At 36.6% G+C, this 17136-nt stretch overlaps 1 protein-coding gene across 1 annotated transcript in view; it reads left to right on the forward strand.

Moving 5' to 3' along the window:
- LOC124408097 (protein artichoke) overlaps window positions 1-17136 on the forward strand; it is a 91670-nt gene that overhangs the window by 18311 nt on the left and 56223 nt on the right. The window contains exon 2 of the mRNA XM_046884781.1: window positions 16936-17024. The gene's annotated coding sequence lies outside the window, so the exon portion shown is untranslated. The remainder of the gene's footprint in view (window positions 1-16935; window positions 17025-17136) is intronic.

A 17136-nucleotide genomic window follows, 5' to 3' on the forward strand; every position in this document is an offset into this window, starting at 1 on the left:
TTTTTAATATACATTTTCATTTGTATTTATATATATATATATATATATTGTTATTGTAAAAAAAAATTTATTTCGTAATAAGTTTTTAAAATTGTAAATATGTTCATTGGGGTGGCGCAGAAAAACCGACTATTTTTTTTTGAGTCTCGTGTGACAAAATGTTAGTTTTTAATGTTTCAAGAGCCCACTCCAAAGGACAGCTCAAAAAACAAATTTTGAGGCTGCTCCAAATTTTTTTAAATCTCAAAATCCTCAAAAAATTATATTTTCAGTATTTTGTTTGATTTTTAATTCATGTCGTGGTGTATTGTTATTGATTCTTTCTTACTAAATTAAAGCAAAAAAATTTATGAAATCTTAATATGAATATTAAAAGATCGCTCGAAAAGATCTAAAGAAATGCACCAAAACCCTGAAAAAATTATGAGCGACCTTTCAAAATTGAAATCTTGAAATGAAACTTTCGGTACCTTATTTTTTTTATTGTCTATAAAATTATACCGTAACGAGAAAAAAAATTTAAAAAAAAAATCGATTTTTAACGATTTCTGACGTTTTAAAAAATCTGGAGGGACTTTTTAAAATTTTTTTTTGAACTGTCCTTCGGAGTGGGTTCTTAAAACATCAAAAACTAACATTTTGTGAGACGAAACTCAAAAAAAAAAAAAAATAGTCGGTTTTTTTTGAGCCACCCTAATGCTCATGTTTACACACTTTGAAGTTTATAAATGAAAACTATGGGTAAAATAAAAATAGGTAAAATTTGATGGAAAGGTGTATCAACTTTGCGTGATCTTAGCCTGAAGATTTTTAAGTACTTTGACATTTTTTACACCGAAACTGATTTACATTTAAATCGAAAGTAAACGAGAATGAGGTCATCACTTCGCTGGAGGATATCGGTTAGGGTCCTGAAATTTAGGAGCCGGGCTTAGACTGTGGGGGTGGGTATAAGGTACTTTGGTAGATATATATATATATATATATATAGTATATACGTATGCATATATATTCGTGTAACCGACACGCTTACGTAGCCGCTCATTCATCAACTCAAAATTACTCGTCAGCCAATCTGAATCAGAGATTTGCAAGCCCGAAACCACTCTGCTCATCTTACCCCTGTTATATTATACAATAATTTTACCATTCACTGGGTGAATTTGATCATGCGAATTACTCTGACCAATTACACTTTGTTCTATGTTGAGGAAAGTTTTTTTTTCATTTTAAGATAGTTTCTTACGTTGATTGATTACCGAATTTACGCATATTCAGATAAATCAATAAGCAAAAGCTTCCATGATTTATTAATAAACAAACTGAAAAATTCTATTATCTAAGAACAATATGAAAGAAAGTTAAGTACAGTTACAGGGTTGCCAGACACCTGGAAAATCTGGAAAACTTGGAAATATCAGGGAATTTTAAATTTCGTCATGGAAAAAACTGATAATGTCACTTTTTTATCGTGGGAATAAGAAATGATTTTTTTTTTTTTTTTTTGAGGTAACAAGTTTACTTTTTTTCGTTGAAAAAACAAGTTCGCTCAAACTCACTTTTTTTACGTTATAATTTTTCGTCAATTCGAATTGAATTTTAACCGAATATTGAGTTACTAAGCCGAACGATTTAGGTTTCAGTAACTTACTAGAGCTTGAAAAAAATGTCAGGAAAAACTAGGTTTTAGGTCCTGGAAAAAATGGAAATATCGTAAAAATTTTTTCACAAATATTTCTGGCCACCCTTAGTTAGGAGAACCTATAGATATTGTTAAACTTAATTTTCCTCCGTTATGAACGTCTGTATTCAAGTTCACAGGGAAAGTCAAAGAAGAAGAATAAGGAAAAGAACCAGGATATCGAAATACTTTTACACAATTTATATTTATCACGCCTAACGTTTGAGGATGATAAAAACCATTTGATATTCTTATTTTCAGATCATCAATATCTGACTGATTTCCTAGGAATTTTATCGAAAAAACTGGACCAGTTTTTTCCTGCGAACCTCTATTTCATTTTTGCAATCCAACCCAGCTTGAAAAAGGTGGTAAATTTTCCCCTCGACATCGTTAACTGCCGAATATATCGAAGGTCTGATATGCAAGCCATCCGCATATGCCAAGGGATGATAAAAAATAAACGCGGTAGGAAATATCGTAGAAAGTGAGAGGAGGGGGGGGGGAGGAGGAGTGGAGGGACAGGTGAAATCTTGAGATAGTCTGCGGGATTACACCATTACTTCAAAAACGGCTGTCACGTGGGTTTTATTAGGGAGTAAAAAACTACATCCCATGCTGCAGGACGGTCGCACGTATCCTCGTAAAAAGTATGTTTGGCTCTTGAGGTGGGTTCCTGATCTCCTTCACTCACCCTTTGACATCCGCCATTTTTAGGCCTCGAGGTGTTGCGTTTAGTTGATTTACACAAGATTCTAACAAATGTCGAGAGAACACAGGGGAGGGGATGGAGGGGGAGATTTTCTACTGGAACAAGAGAATCCTTTTGCTGCATTCGAATGGCTTTTGCAAGTTCAGCGAAACTGCTCCTCTTAGATTGTCTGAACTCTAGGAAACAAGACTGTTAAATTATGTCAGCAAAATCGTCAGCGAAAATTTCACGATTCTTTCTGGTATTCTACGAAGGAATATGTTTTATTGATAGATTCTGTACGACGGTAGTCCTTGAATCCTCAAAATCCTTTTATTTAGGAGTAGTGGACCACAAACAGTATTCTGAGTCAAAAGATAGGAAAAGAAATGACTTGCGTGAATATCTTCAGTGATTTTAAAATATTTGTTGCACTGTTTGTTACGGATTCTGTTCTTGAAAGCTAAAATTTTACTTCAAATATAGACGAGTGAGTTTATAAAATTCGTTAAATGATTTAGAAAACAAGATTTTTAGTCCTTTTGTTATTTTAGGTGAATGATCGAATGTTTTGAATCATTCGTTCAACGATGAAATTAAAATTTAAGGTGTACATTTTTATTAATAAAAACTAGCGTCTAAATATTCTTGGCTACAAATTTATCTAAATTTCAATTTAACAGTGACAACTTAGCTTGTATCAATGTATAATATAATTATTTCTGGTTCGGTTCGTTCACTGGTTACACAGCTTGATTAATATTCTTACTTTTCGTTGAATTTTATTTATTTTAAATATCTACAGGATTCGTAAATTTGTGTTTGATAATTTTATGTTCATCTCGGACTGTGTAGTTTAAATCTTTTAGTGAGACTATAGAAATTGAATTTATGAAAAGAACTGAGGATTCGAAAAACTTCGGCAAGTTTGGAATAAAAAATCTATCAATTTTAGTGTTCATCGATCCGCAGTTTTCTCACATCTTTGCTTCTCATTGGCACCTAGTGAATGAGCGTTACACAATTTTGAACTAATAGCGCCAAGTTCAAACTTCCTTGTCTCTAGCCTATCTTCTGTTACACTGTTCCTAGATCCACTTGATCCATTTAAAATCCATTTTTATCCACTCTGAAGCTAACGATTAGTGTAAGAAAAAAAAAATTCGAACAGTCTCTGAAAATCTCTATGGTATAAAAAAAAGTAAGCCTAAGAACGTTAAAATCGGATAAGAAACATCAGATTTCAATAATTCTGAATTACTTTCTAATTTTAAAACTGTTTCTGAAATTATTGCTGCCTTACGACTAGCTTCTGTCAATGAAATTTGCTCAGGTACAGTTTTATTATACAACAGAAGTTTCATTGGCGCGAATTACGTTGCTAAAGATTGAATCTAACAGTTTTACCATTTCCTTCCATCTTCGCATTAGATTTAGACTGTACGTCGTATTAATCTTCGTTAGAAATGCCGTTACCGACAGAGTAATCTTTCATCAAATACATAGTCAAAACAGTTAGACATAGATTTGCTGTTGTGATCCATGCCTTGTATCTGCATGTTACAAATGTATAGTCTATGGTTTTCTTCATAATAACGCGGAACAATAATCTACGTAAAAAAAATATGAAAAGTGAGTTTCCGTTCAGCTCCAAACCAAGATGGCGTAGAGGCCAAAATCATTTCTTCGAGGAAGACAAGAGCCACGATTAAGAGATAAATACACGAGCTACGATTCCTCGCGTGTCGACGATCGGGATTAGGGGGTTTAAATTTGAATTAGGGGAAACCGAGAGACAAAGATGGACGCTTGAATGGGACTCGGTGAGCACAGACGTGCTCTGGTTTAGCTTTGAACACTATAGTCAGCAGACACCCGAGTCGCTCTATAAATAAGGAAAACTTTTTGCGACTTCATGGGGTTAAAAATAAACATTGCTTCCTACCTTCACGTCCATGGCGCAGGAGTGCACACGCATGCATTCTGGGAGGTTAGAATCTCTCTCTTCCGCTCCGACATTCTCCCTCCTTTTCTGCTGCAGTCGACAGTCGGCGTTATGGGGAACCACGAATAGCTCGTACGTGTTGGTTCTCCGAAACCCTCAGTTTCTATGAATATCTTCTCCTTCTCCGGAGACTTCGGACCCTCTACCTTTGGAAACCAAGGCGAGAATTAAACCTGTCTCACAATCAGCCCAACGTTCTGCGCCTAATTGTCAGGCCTGATGCAGTCGCGTCGTTAGTTTTTTTCCCCCCCTCTTTTCATCTCGTCTCCTTTTTTCCGGAGAAATTACATCCAAGAAATGCGATCCAATGTCTGCAATCTATGGAATTCAGAGATTTTTTACTTGCCGTTACAGTCTTGCGTTTTGCTCTAATTTCGGGGCTGGGATTTTGTCTCGTTCGAAATTTGAAAATACTTATTTGGTGAGACAAGTACACGGAAAATGGCAGCTATCATAAAAACAAAAAATCAATTCTCAAATGAAAAATATAAATTTTGAAGCCTGTTAAAATATACCATCAAATGATTAATTACAAGATTGTGTAAAAAAAAGTGTTTCTTCATTGGTACTGATTTTCATAGTTATAATCCAGTTCTCACACTGTGTATTGCGATGATATTTATCTTCAGTTAGAGAGGAGGACGATATTTTGAGTAGATTATGGGGATGAAAAATTTAACGTAAGATACGTTGTAAATTCATGTAAATATAAATTTCTGTTTAATAAGAAACGATTTTTTTTTTTCTTTATTTTTAACACGTCAGGAGAAATTATTGAAGACTGGTTAAAAAATTTAAAAAGTTTCCTTAACTTTTTAAAGTCATGATGCTACAGGAGGGAAAAGATATGAAACAAGTTTTACTCAAGCTTGTCGGTTAAATGAGTTGTCGGATTTATCAAAAGTTTAAAATCTTCCAAACCTCTTCGAAAACCACTCGCTGGTTATTTTACCCCCCCCCCCCCCCCCCCCCCACCTCCGCCCCGCGACTACTTTCTTTTTACATTATTTTTCTCAAGACTTATCTTTGAACAATTCGAGTTTGTTGGTGTAACGACGAGGAGCGGAATTTCAATGAGAGTCAGAATTAAAAATGCCAGATAAAACTTGGCGAATGGCCAATTATCGCTGATTAGTTTCTCGATGACGAGTAACTAGATTTTATACTTTTTCCGCAGCTTTTGTGCCAAAACGTTTTCAGCTTCCGGTATGCTTAGGTATACACCGAATCCCAAGTGGTTAACAAATAACTGCGTATCCATCACGATGCTGACATCAAAGTGGGAACGCGATTTAATACAGCTCGTCGAATCAAAGGCGAGAAAGATAAATAAGCGAGAGAGAGAGAGAGAGAGAAAACGAGACGTTTCGTCTACACATCGGCCACCGCAGATCCAGAATTGCACACTTGAACAGAGTGAATTGCTTCACGGTTTGCGAAATTAATATAAACCCTTCATTTATTCTCGTTACTCGCTTTGTACGTCTGTTCGAAGTACGTCACACACACACATACACGCGCAGCGATATCGAAGGCGTTATTACTCAACTGTTTAATTAATTAATTAATTAATTAACTAATTAATTTCAAGAGAAACGTTCACCTCTTCTTTGCAGCTGCTATTTGCTCTGCAGCTGTTTTTTCTGCAAACAGTTAAGCGATCATTTTTCTGCAGAGAAAAAGTCGCGACAGAAGGATCGTCGGCACACGGAATGCAATGCGGAATGAAATTAATCTCTTCAACATAAACGTCCAGGCACTCCGCAAGCCGGGGCTGCAGCTGCTGCATAATTTTTTTTTTTGGGGGGGGATGGGGAGAAATGCAGGGAAAGCCATAAAAACTTTGTATTTTATGATATTAATTTATTAATATATATGGGTTATTACGTTTATTGTACACTTGAAGTATTTTAATTCAACGTCGTTGAGGCAAGTTGAGTTGTTTGCATAAAATTATAAACAAAAATATGTTTTTTTTTAATTAAAGTTAGAATTATTTTTTCTAGAGACATTCTCATCGGTATTTTCAACTCCTTGTAAATATATGTCTCACCATATTCTTTGAAAATCATTCTGAAAAATACTATTTTTCGAAATATTTTATAACTTGGCATTTTTATTCAAACTTTTGAAGAGGTTACATTATTTCGTTTAAGCACAGAGATGACAAAAATTTATTACTGATTTGTATGGTTGTGAATGCGTGAAAAATTATTAAAATTACGTCAATATTACGAACTCTGATAATTTATTTCGAATGTTGCTTACGAGAGTAAAATCATTACGTCAATCTTGATACCTATTCCTAGCAAATAAATAGCAAGACACGTGTCTACGAATTTAAACGTAATTTTTATTCATTCTGCTCATTTTACAGATTTAACTGAATAAATAAATGAATAAAGAAAACAAGACAAAGTGAATGAATAAAATTCGGATAAAAATCGTCGTTTCTTTCAACTAATATCAATCTAAAGAATGGGAGTTTTCAAAACTCTAATCAGAAATATTTTTCCAACATTCTAAGCTTAAAAAAAACTGTGAAGAAAAATAAAATCACGATTCTTCCAACACGCCTCGAGGCTCGAAACTTAAGCCAAGCTGTCGTCTTGACAAGAACAGAACTCGTTCAGCCGCAACCGTTTTATCCGAAAACAAAAATATCAAGTTGCGGGAAATTGCGAGAGGAAAAATACTGCCTACAAATCGTTGGTCAAAACCACCCTTTCATATATTTCTGAGAGTAAAAATGCAGATTAAATGAATTTGACGATTCACGTGACTCGTTGGATGGCGATTTACCGCACTCCAGCGATGATGAGGTCAGATTCAATTCTCAAGTGGGGAAAAGTACTCGAAAATAGCTATTTATGTGTCATGCCCGTAAACTGCCTATTTTTTTTTTTTTGGCAGGGATAAAGATTTCAGGACGAGCTGAAGGCGAGCCGGAAGCGAGTACTGAAATTATCCGAGCCAAAAAACGGTTTACGGGCATGGCACATACAATATTTTTTACGGTATGGGCATTGAAAAGCAAAACGAAGAGTGAGGTTATGTCGCGATCTGTTCGACGAAGCTTCTTTATTCGGCAGTTTGGAATGCGCACTTCGAACTGCGCATCAAAACTGCGGAATAAAGACTTTATTCCGCAACTTTGTTCGCTGCCGTATAAAGCGTCACATTACGGAACGAAAACTGCCACAAAAAGTGAACTTTTCAATGCCCATGCCGTAAAAAAATACTTTTCAAGTGCTTGCAGTGAAGACTAGGCTGCCGGAGAGATTAAGGAAACCCATTGCTGCAGTTGCGCACGAGGTTCTGAGAGATATTTTCCCACAAGGAATAATTGCGGGAGGCCTAAGCAGAGGTTCTAATCGCCCGAGAGGGAGGAGCGAACTGCGAGTGGTAGTTAGAGTTGAAGATTACGCAAAGTTGACGGCATCACGAGTGGCTGGGATACTTAAGCAGCGTAATGAACAAGTCGCACGCTTGCAATCACACCTTTATTGCCTCTCACTGACGCCAGCTTTACGCACCATCCCCAGACAAAGCTCAGCGCGAAATTCAGCCGTGGAAAAAACTAGAGGTTGTAGACTAGGTGTCACGTTTAAAGGGGGGGGGGGGGGGGGGGGGGGGGGTGTTAAAAGCGAAAAAGAGACATATTTTCGTGATTTTTTTGCGCCGATATAAGTAATATTATTTAATTCAATTTATCTACATATTGTGGTACAACTTATGAAGTATGTTAGAAAAAATTTTCAATAAAAAATGTTGATAAATACGCCTGTGACGACGAATCTCCGGAGGCGCCTTGTACAAAGAGTTGTTTTGCGGTGAACGTTATAACTCGTTAGCGGATCATCTGAAACAAAAAAATCGATATGCATTTTAAAGGTGATATGTTTCCCCAGGTAATCAGGAAGTGTTTCTTTTTCTCCCCATTTTTTCTATTTTTTAATAACAAATAAACGGAATTTTTTTTTAGCTAAAATCGCGTTTTTCACTTCCAAATGCTGCAAAAAATAGAAGAGAAAAAAAAAAAAAACTCTTCCTGATTACCTGGGGAAACATATCACCTTTTTAAAATGACCTCTCGAATTTTCTTACATTCAAAGACAATTTTCTACAATTTTTTAAAAGTATTTTATTAATCGACATAATTTAAAAATATGAAAAAATTCTGAAGAATCGGGTGTCAGATATCAAAATTTAAAGCCGAAGTGGGGAGATTTTTTCTTCTTACTGTTTTCAAACTTTTTCCGAAAAAAAAATGTTAACAAAATTAGAAGCGGGAGTCATTGTACCGTGAATGGTTTCTGAAACATTTTCACGTGCGACACCGAATTTTTGGAAATTTTTTTCACAATTTTTTCCGGAGTTTTTCCTTTTTTCTTTATTTTGCTGATAAAGGTTTTTTCAATAACGATCAATTGATAAAAAAAAAAAAACTTCAGTTCTAAACTGGAATTTCATTACATGTACTCAGCAAATTGATTGAAAATTATTTGCAGACAAACAATTCATCAGCAAATTGATTGAAAATTATTCGCAGTAAAACAATTTATCAATGCAGAAGAGTTTAGTGAGAATAAAACAATTTTGAATCATAGATTTAAACGTTACAATTATAAAGGTAAATTTGACGTAAAATCTTCTCTTCGATGGGAAAAATTTATTCAGATACAAGAATCACCTTGAATTAAAATTACCATACTTTTAAGGGTTGAAATATGATTCTGAGAGGATATTTTTGCAAAATTTTTATTGTTAAACATTAAATAAAATCAATATCTGCGTTCAATTCTCTCTCCGCTTTAAGGCGCTTTCATTTGAAAGTTTTTCCGTAATTCGCGTTGTTCAATATCATCGTCACAGATTGAAAAACAAAAAAAGTCTGATAACAATGAACACAATTCACACAAGCGTGCTCATTTTTTGAAAAATCCATGGGTAGATCAAATATATATATACTCTTAATTTTCTCAAAAAAGTAATCGCATATTTCTTTTACTTCAATGCATTTGCAACTTGTTTTTTTCTTTCTCTCTCTCTCTCTCTCTCTTTTTGTCGCAGGATTTTCAACTAACGGGTTTTTTAACCAGTAAAAAATATCCTGAACGAAACCTAGAATTAAAAAAGCTTTATTATCAAAACAGGAAAAATTACTGTTTGAGGTATGTTAAAATTTTTCTGTAAACAAAATTGCATAATAGCGTAGCCAGAATTAGAGAAAATTTAGATTACCAACGGGTTTTCATTTTACGATAATAACAAACGAGGCGAGGGTAATATCAGGATATACCCGGATGCATACTATCGGGATTACAGAGGGAGACGTGTAGAGCAAGACTGGTTATAATAACAATGAAAATAACAGTAAGAATATAAGATAGAGAAACACAAGGAGAAAAAAGAAAAAGAGAAAAAGGAACAGAAGAAACAACGCCGGGTAACGGGTCATAACTGAACAGCAACCCCCTCTGCACCCTCCCTCGTAGAGAGCATGAGCTTTCCAAAGGTAGTAGAGGAAAGAAAATGTAAGAAGAAAGAGAAGAAAAAAGAACTCGGAAAGAAAATGTCCAAAGCGAGTGAAAAAAAAAAGAGGAAAAGCGAGCTTCTTGTTTCTTCAATTTTATTACCATTTCCCCTATCTCTTTTCCTCTATACTGTATTCCGCATCGTTTCACCTTGCTTTTTTCCCTTTCTTTTTACTACCCCTCTCTCTTATTTCAACCCCTTACTTTCTTCCCCCAGTTGTGGGTGGGTGTAGATGCAGCATGCACGTTGGTATGTTCTTGTTAAACCTCAAAACGATCAATCGGTTCGTATCTCGGCCGTTTGTGCAGCGCCTCCATTCTCCTCCCCTGCAAAAGGGGTCAATAAATTGGACGATATTGTCGGGCCGGTATTTGCTCCGGTCTTTGTACGGACGCCTTATAGCCGAATAAAGTCGACGTTTAAACGCACGTGCTACTAAGATATTGCGGGAAGATAGTCAGCAGGATATGATACTCGCGATACTTGGCCCTTGTGGATCTTGGTTTCGGTGAACGGTGAACGAATGGATGGCCAACCGCTGGTTTCGCTTCAATTTACCACCCGTTTTAAACGCTCCCCCCCCCCCCCCCCCCCCGCCCCCCCACCCTTTAAAGCCACCTGCGGTAGTTGAAGATTAGCTATTTATACGACGCAGTTTAATTTTTTAATTTAATTTCACTTCTTTAATTTCACTCAAATTCTTTTCTTTTTAATATTCACCACCCTTTTTACCTCGGGACCTTTTATTTGTTTGGTGAATTTTTTCATGTTTCTATTATTACAACGGCCCGTGACGAGGAGGGGGAGGGGGTTGAACGCGATCCCTTGGCTTCAGGCGACGCGTTTTATTCCGCATTTATTTATCCATCCAACATTTTTGTTCCTTTTCATCCACATCCAATTTATCTTGGATCGATTTTCGCACTTGAATGTCTACGTTGTTTTTTCAAATATGAAGAAAGCTTGATTTTTCACTCTTATTAAAATGAGATTTTTTTTTAGAGCAATTATGATTATAGCTTGTTAACTTAATCGTATAATTATTGCGATCGTAAGCGACCGACCTTTGATTCTGTGTAACAGTTATATTCAACGAAGCGCCAAATAGTCTGGTAGCTCGATCGATGCTCGAAGCAATTCGACGGATAATTGAAATCTGATGTCGATTCACCGAACCCCGTCATTCCATCAATTAAACATCCATGGAATCGATCCGATTTGGTAAAAGTAATTCAACGTGCTGGGGAGGAAACTTTTGTTTTTTTTTCCTCAATTGGTTTACCTTGTGCCAGTTTTTTTGCGTAGTTTAGGTTTGGGAAGAGTGAACTCAAATAGAAATTAAACGTAGTTGTTATAAAAATTTTATTTCTCCCATTTTTTTTTTTTGTTAATGATGTTCCTCATTTTTATCTGCACAGAGATAAAATTGGTATTTTCAAAGTGATAAACTTCGATTATTAGGTATCAAATAAGCCAACGTAGTCCAAACAGCTTTTTATTCATTAGCCAGTAGTGCTGAGAAAAGTCACTCATATTAATGAACTGTCATTCCAACTTCACGTAGTTGGAATTTGAACGAATTTCTCATTTTGGATTGCAATTTATGTTGATAATTACACTTTATTTTGATTGAACCACGAAAATTTGACTCAACTGAAGAGCAATTTGTACAAGTCACAAAGTTACTGTAAACGAGCATGATACTTTAACTTGCAACACAAAACAAGTTTCTGGACACATTTTACAGATACATTTTCTGAGCGACTGTCATTCCTAATATAAATGCAGAGGTATTAGGCACGTTTCTTTAGTAATTTCTGGAATCCGTAACCAGACTTCAACTCTAGGATCAAATAGGCATATCCATTAGTATCTAAAACAACGTTTCAAAATGCGTACAAACAATAAGGTTGTCGTTAAATTCTTAGCCATGTGTGAACTTGTATTAAAGCCTGGCACAAAAATGTTTAGAACAAGTTTTTCCTTGCTTCAAACTCAATTCACTACATTTTATTGTTCAAGATTATTCAGGTCCTGTACTGAACGCTCCGTAATCAACTCGCTTAATCCTAGAATTTCTACTGTAAGAACTCTTTTCTCCGTGAAGCTCTTTGCATTCGACGTACGAAACCATAGGACCATTCACAATTGACGAAACAACGACGAACATGGAATGGAATAGAATAGAATAGATAGAATCATTATTATTATACCAGTGCGAACACCCCAAAGTGTGAAATGAGTAGGATACAAGGTGACAGACTTAGAAAATACCTTAAACTGACCTGAAACTAACGAACAAGAGATCTTTCTTGGTGAGGAGAAAAATTTAAGAGTGTGAGAGGTTGTAGAAATTGTCAAGAATATAAAGGCTAGAAAAACTAGAAATCAAGGTTATGAATATGGGTTATTCTCTATAAATAACCGGCTTAAGAGCTGATCAGTGTCCAAGCATTCAAATGGGATACACCTAACATCTAGCATCGGAATAAGATAAAATGAAAAACGAGATAGAAGATGAGTGAAGACCTAACATAACATAAGTCAAATTCCGCAATACTTTATACCCTAGAATTTCAAACCATACTTCAGTTTCTACTGCAGGATCTCCTTTCCACCGCGAAGCTCTTTGAATTTCACAAAGGACCATTCAACAAAATCGAACCTGATGAAAACAATCAGTTTTCTGACCATGCCTTTCCGTAGAGATAAGCGGATGCCAATAAGCCCTTTGCTTCGACTGTCCACGACCATGGTATCAGTGATACAAGCGCCAGTGCTTGGTCAGCCGAGGAGGGACGCGGCGAGATAATGGTACCAGCCTAATGGGGACACTGGGGACGCTTATGAAACAAAGTGGTAGCGCATTAGCCGCCCCTAATTCCGCGTCAACCTTCGACAGCCCTGCCAGTTGGGCGGCCATTCGACTCCATGATTTTCGTTGAGCCCAGCACAGACCAACAACCACGAACATCGTGTTGTAGTCGCACAAATGCGAGGGCTAACAAGAGTAATAAGTAACCTTACGGAGTGTTTCGCTACGGCCAAGATTTGATGGACTCTGGAGGGTGGCGCGTGGCTAACAAACTAACACGGGAGGCTGGTCACGTTGGGGTGCAGTAAATTTCCGGAAGGGACTCTCTTCCAGGGGTGCAGGTAGGGTGGAACCACGACTGCTTCACCATAACGGCTACTCCGCCCCTTTAATGAGATGTGCTTCGCCCACGAAATAGTAAATTGAGATGAATGTCGTCTCGTTAACGTTCAATTTAAGCTCAAGTTAGTTTGTTGATAATAATCTCTTCAGGTATGGTTATCCTGATTACCAAAGAGACAATTCACTTCGATGGTCTGGTCCCAAGTGAAAAGAATTGGAATATACCAGTGAATGTGAATGGCAGATGTATGTACACCTGCTGCCAAATCGAGTCCCAATCTTTTCAGCCTACATATGTGTACTCTGTTAATAAAAGAGAACCTCCGTCAAATTAATTGGTACTTTGTAGTCCGCGATGTCTCTTCCATCTCAAATCCAATGATCCGGCCTAGCTGTGAAATTTGGAGTGATAATTTTCTTGTTGCGGGGAAGGAACGCGTTGAAATCGAGGTAGACGAGTGCCTGAAGTGGTGAGAGACATCCATCCACGTCACTGTGCCATTGATCGTGGAGAAAGACGTCGTCGGTGGAAGCGTGACTCAAAGACAAGCTTCAGGTTGACGGCACTGGAATAGAGATGAGGAATTGTTTTATAAAATATCACTGTAGCGTCAAAGAGCATGGAAAGAAGTGTTGCCAACGTTTCAGAATACCGGACTGTTTAGGTGTTTTGATCGATATTCTTCAGTGTTTTTAGAATACAATGTGTTTGCAGGATATAATACTTCAGGATTTTAGGGGAGAAAGTCTACTCGATAAAATGGTTTTAGTTTTTAACTTCCTGATTGACGGCCGCGTGTGTATGAAGGTATCTCGGCTGGGCGAGAGGATTAGAAACTCGTTTCAACTTTTTTAATCTGAAGTAGAAAAAGTCAAAGACCCTTCACTGGATTCATCATATCTATATCTAACAACGGTCGATACTGTAGTCACACGCACACATTTGGTGGGTCTTATGCAACCTGATAAACCTACGTCAGTCAAAAAATGCTATCGATATCCTGGAAACATCAGGAATCTGTCGAACGATATAAGACAGAACTGACAATGACAGGGATCATGTTCCTGGATGATCTGGAAGAATTTGAAAACCTTTTCAACGGTTTCAAAATAGAAAAGGAAATGTTAAACATTCGTAGAGATAACCCGATAAAATCAAGAAATTCCAAACATAACCTGAGAAGTTCTAGGAAAAGATAGATAACTTGAGATCTGAAATGACCTGAAAAATGCACGTAATTCAACAAGAAGACCATAAAGATGATTTGGAAGCGAAATGATTTTATATCCCAAATAGCCCAGAAAAATCGCAAGAAGAATTCATTCAAAAATCACTTACAAAATCCGGTTTGCACAGATTTTGTAAATACACTTTACCTCAAAACGGTTATAATGTTCAAACCAATTGACACGTTGCAATGTTTTTTCAAAATTGTGGCATTTTCATCGACTTTTGAGGAAATTCCAAGCTTATGCAGGCTGCAAGTATCTTTTGTTTCGGAATTTTGTTTCATGAATATGTGTTTAAAAGCCCTAAGCTTGTGTGCAAGTTTCATTAGCGGCCAACCTCTTTCAAAGGAGTTACGGATTTTCTAATATCACGAATTTTCGATACCATTCAGCTGCACCTTTTTATACTTTCTACTATAAATTTTTCTCTCCGTGCAGCTACGTTCTCATATCTTGTGCAATAAGACTCTATATTGGTCTCAACAATTCAATACTCTAATAATAAACATGAAAGTATAAAATACATTCAAGAGCATATTGTTAGATATACGTTTTTCGCAAAAGCTTACAGTGTGGTTCTCAGTTTCAATCAAAGCTAACAACAAATTTCATTTAAGATGAAAGGAAATTAGTTTTATGGTTCAATCAACAATTGCGCCGAGTAAAGTTCACAAATCGAATCTTTTTCAACTCACGGGTGTTGGCTTGTTCTTGCATTGATGCTACGGTTCGTTGCTTCATGCGTTGCTCAATGAGCCGTGCCTTCACCGTGGGAACAAGTCAATACCCTTGGGTTAAAGAAGCATCAATTCAAACAGACTCCAATCCGTGCCTTGTTCAATAAACGTAAAAACTAATTTCTCACAACTTCTAATCAAATTTCATATGAACTCTGACAGAAGTTCTGATTAGCAATCAAATCTAGGGGAGACTGGGGCTAGAAATTACAGGGGTAGCTTGTTACAATGGTTATTATTTCTGAACTATGGGGGGTGTTGAGGTATTTAAACCCCTTAATCCGTGGCACCATCTTTCGTAGTTTAGAAATAATAACCGTTCTAAAAACCTACCCCTGTAACTTCTAGCCCCAGTCTCTCTGTAAAAAGTTTATACTTAAGTTCTTGTATGTATTTAGTACAGTCATATCCGTCATTATAACATCAAATTATTACGATCAATACAAAGTCTTATATTCCAATGAATTTTTACTACTTTCTATACTTAATTCGATGTATCATTTACGTCATGAAAGAACGTGACAAGACGAAAAGAGGAATTTGTTAGTTGGAAAAAGCTCTTGGACAATACGAGAATTTGTGATACGAGAAAATTGATAACTATCCTTCTAAAGAGCTTGGCCACTGATGAGCCTTGCGCAAAAGGAGGCGACTTTTTGAAGACTACTGAAAATGAAACTAGCCAGACGCTTTATAAAATGACAAAAATCTTTGTTTCCTGAATATGAATTCATTATTAGTTAACCTCAAAGGACGAAAGACTTTTTTTCATTTCATACTTACAACCGATAGAGTGATGCTGTTATTCAGGTCGTCCTTCACACCTATAATATACTTTTTACGGCATGGGCATTGAAAAGTTCACTTTTTGTGGCAGTTTTCGTTCCGTAAAGTGAATAAAGTCAAATAAAAAAAAATAAAGAATAAAGTCTTTGTTCCGCAGTTTTGACGCGCAGTTCGAACTGCGCATCCCAAACTGGCGAATAAAGTAGCTTCGTCGAACAGATCGCGACATAACCTCATTCTTCCTTTTGCTTTTCAATGCCCATACTGTAAAAAATATTGTATGTGGCATGCCCGTAAACCGTTTTTTGGCTCGGATAATTTCAGTACTCGCTTCCGGCTCGCTTCCGGCTCGCCTTCAGCTCGTCCTGAAATCTTTATCCTTGCCAAAAAACAGGCGGTTTACGGGTATGCCACATAAATAGCTATTTTCTTTACTTTTCAACTCGACCACATAGATTTCAAAGAAATTTGATGAGAATATTCTTTATCTCCTCGCCAAATCCCGTGTAGATTTTTGAATAATTTTGGATCAAGTGATTCAACAACGGGTCTGATAATCAGTTGTATCATGATTCTTGTTAAAAGAGACAACATTTGTGATTTACAGGAGAGAAACGATTATGTCCTGAGAAAAGTAATGCCAGGAATCCCACGATTCGAAGATAATAGAAATGATAACTATGCAAATATTTGATTCTTACATTCATGTAGTCTATTCGACCATTTTGGAATTTGTCAATCCGACTCCGCTTCCGACATTTGATGTAGAATTTTCCGTTCTACACGATGGTCACGTTATTTATTTCTCATCTATCGACAGCAGTTTCTAAGGAAAATGCAAAAAACGTCAATTTTGGTTGTTTTTTCGAAACTCAGATTATACAGCTCTGAAAAGACTTCAGATTTGAATTCCTGAGGGTCGATAATTAACCCCCGTAAACCAAAATGGAGCTAAACATTTTGAATTCAGACCTGTTTGGACTGAACTACACATAACCAGAGTGAAGATCGACGAATAGTTAATCCGACTATCTTTTACAGTTGTGAAAGAATTCAATCTAATCTTAGATGGTTAAAATAGAGTTATTTAAACCTGATATTTTTTTCCAGGGTGACTGTAGCATCGCCTGCACTAAATGGCACTGTGAAACAGCATCGGTAAAGCCTCCCGCACCCAACATCAGAGAGAATATATCGAGGTAAATAATAATGACGGGAAAATTGTTTTCAGCATCGATAGACCGAACGGCACATTAGTCAACGTCAAACTAACAGCCCGCCTCCGCATCTGCAGTACGTATAACCTACATA

Source organism: Diprion similis, chromosome 7 (genome assembly GCF_021155765.1).
Source record: "Diprion similis isolate iyDipSimi1 chromosome 7, iyDipSimi1.1, whole genome shotgun sequence".
Lineage (NCBI taxonomy): Eukaryota > Metazoa > Arthropoda > Insecta > Hymenoptera > Diprionidae > Diprion > Diprion similis.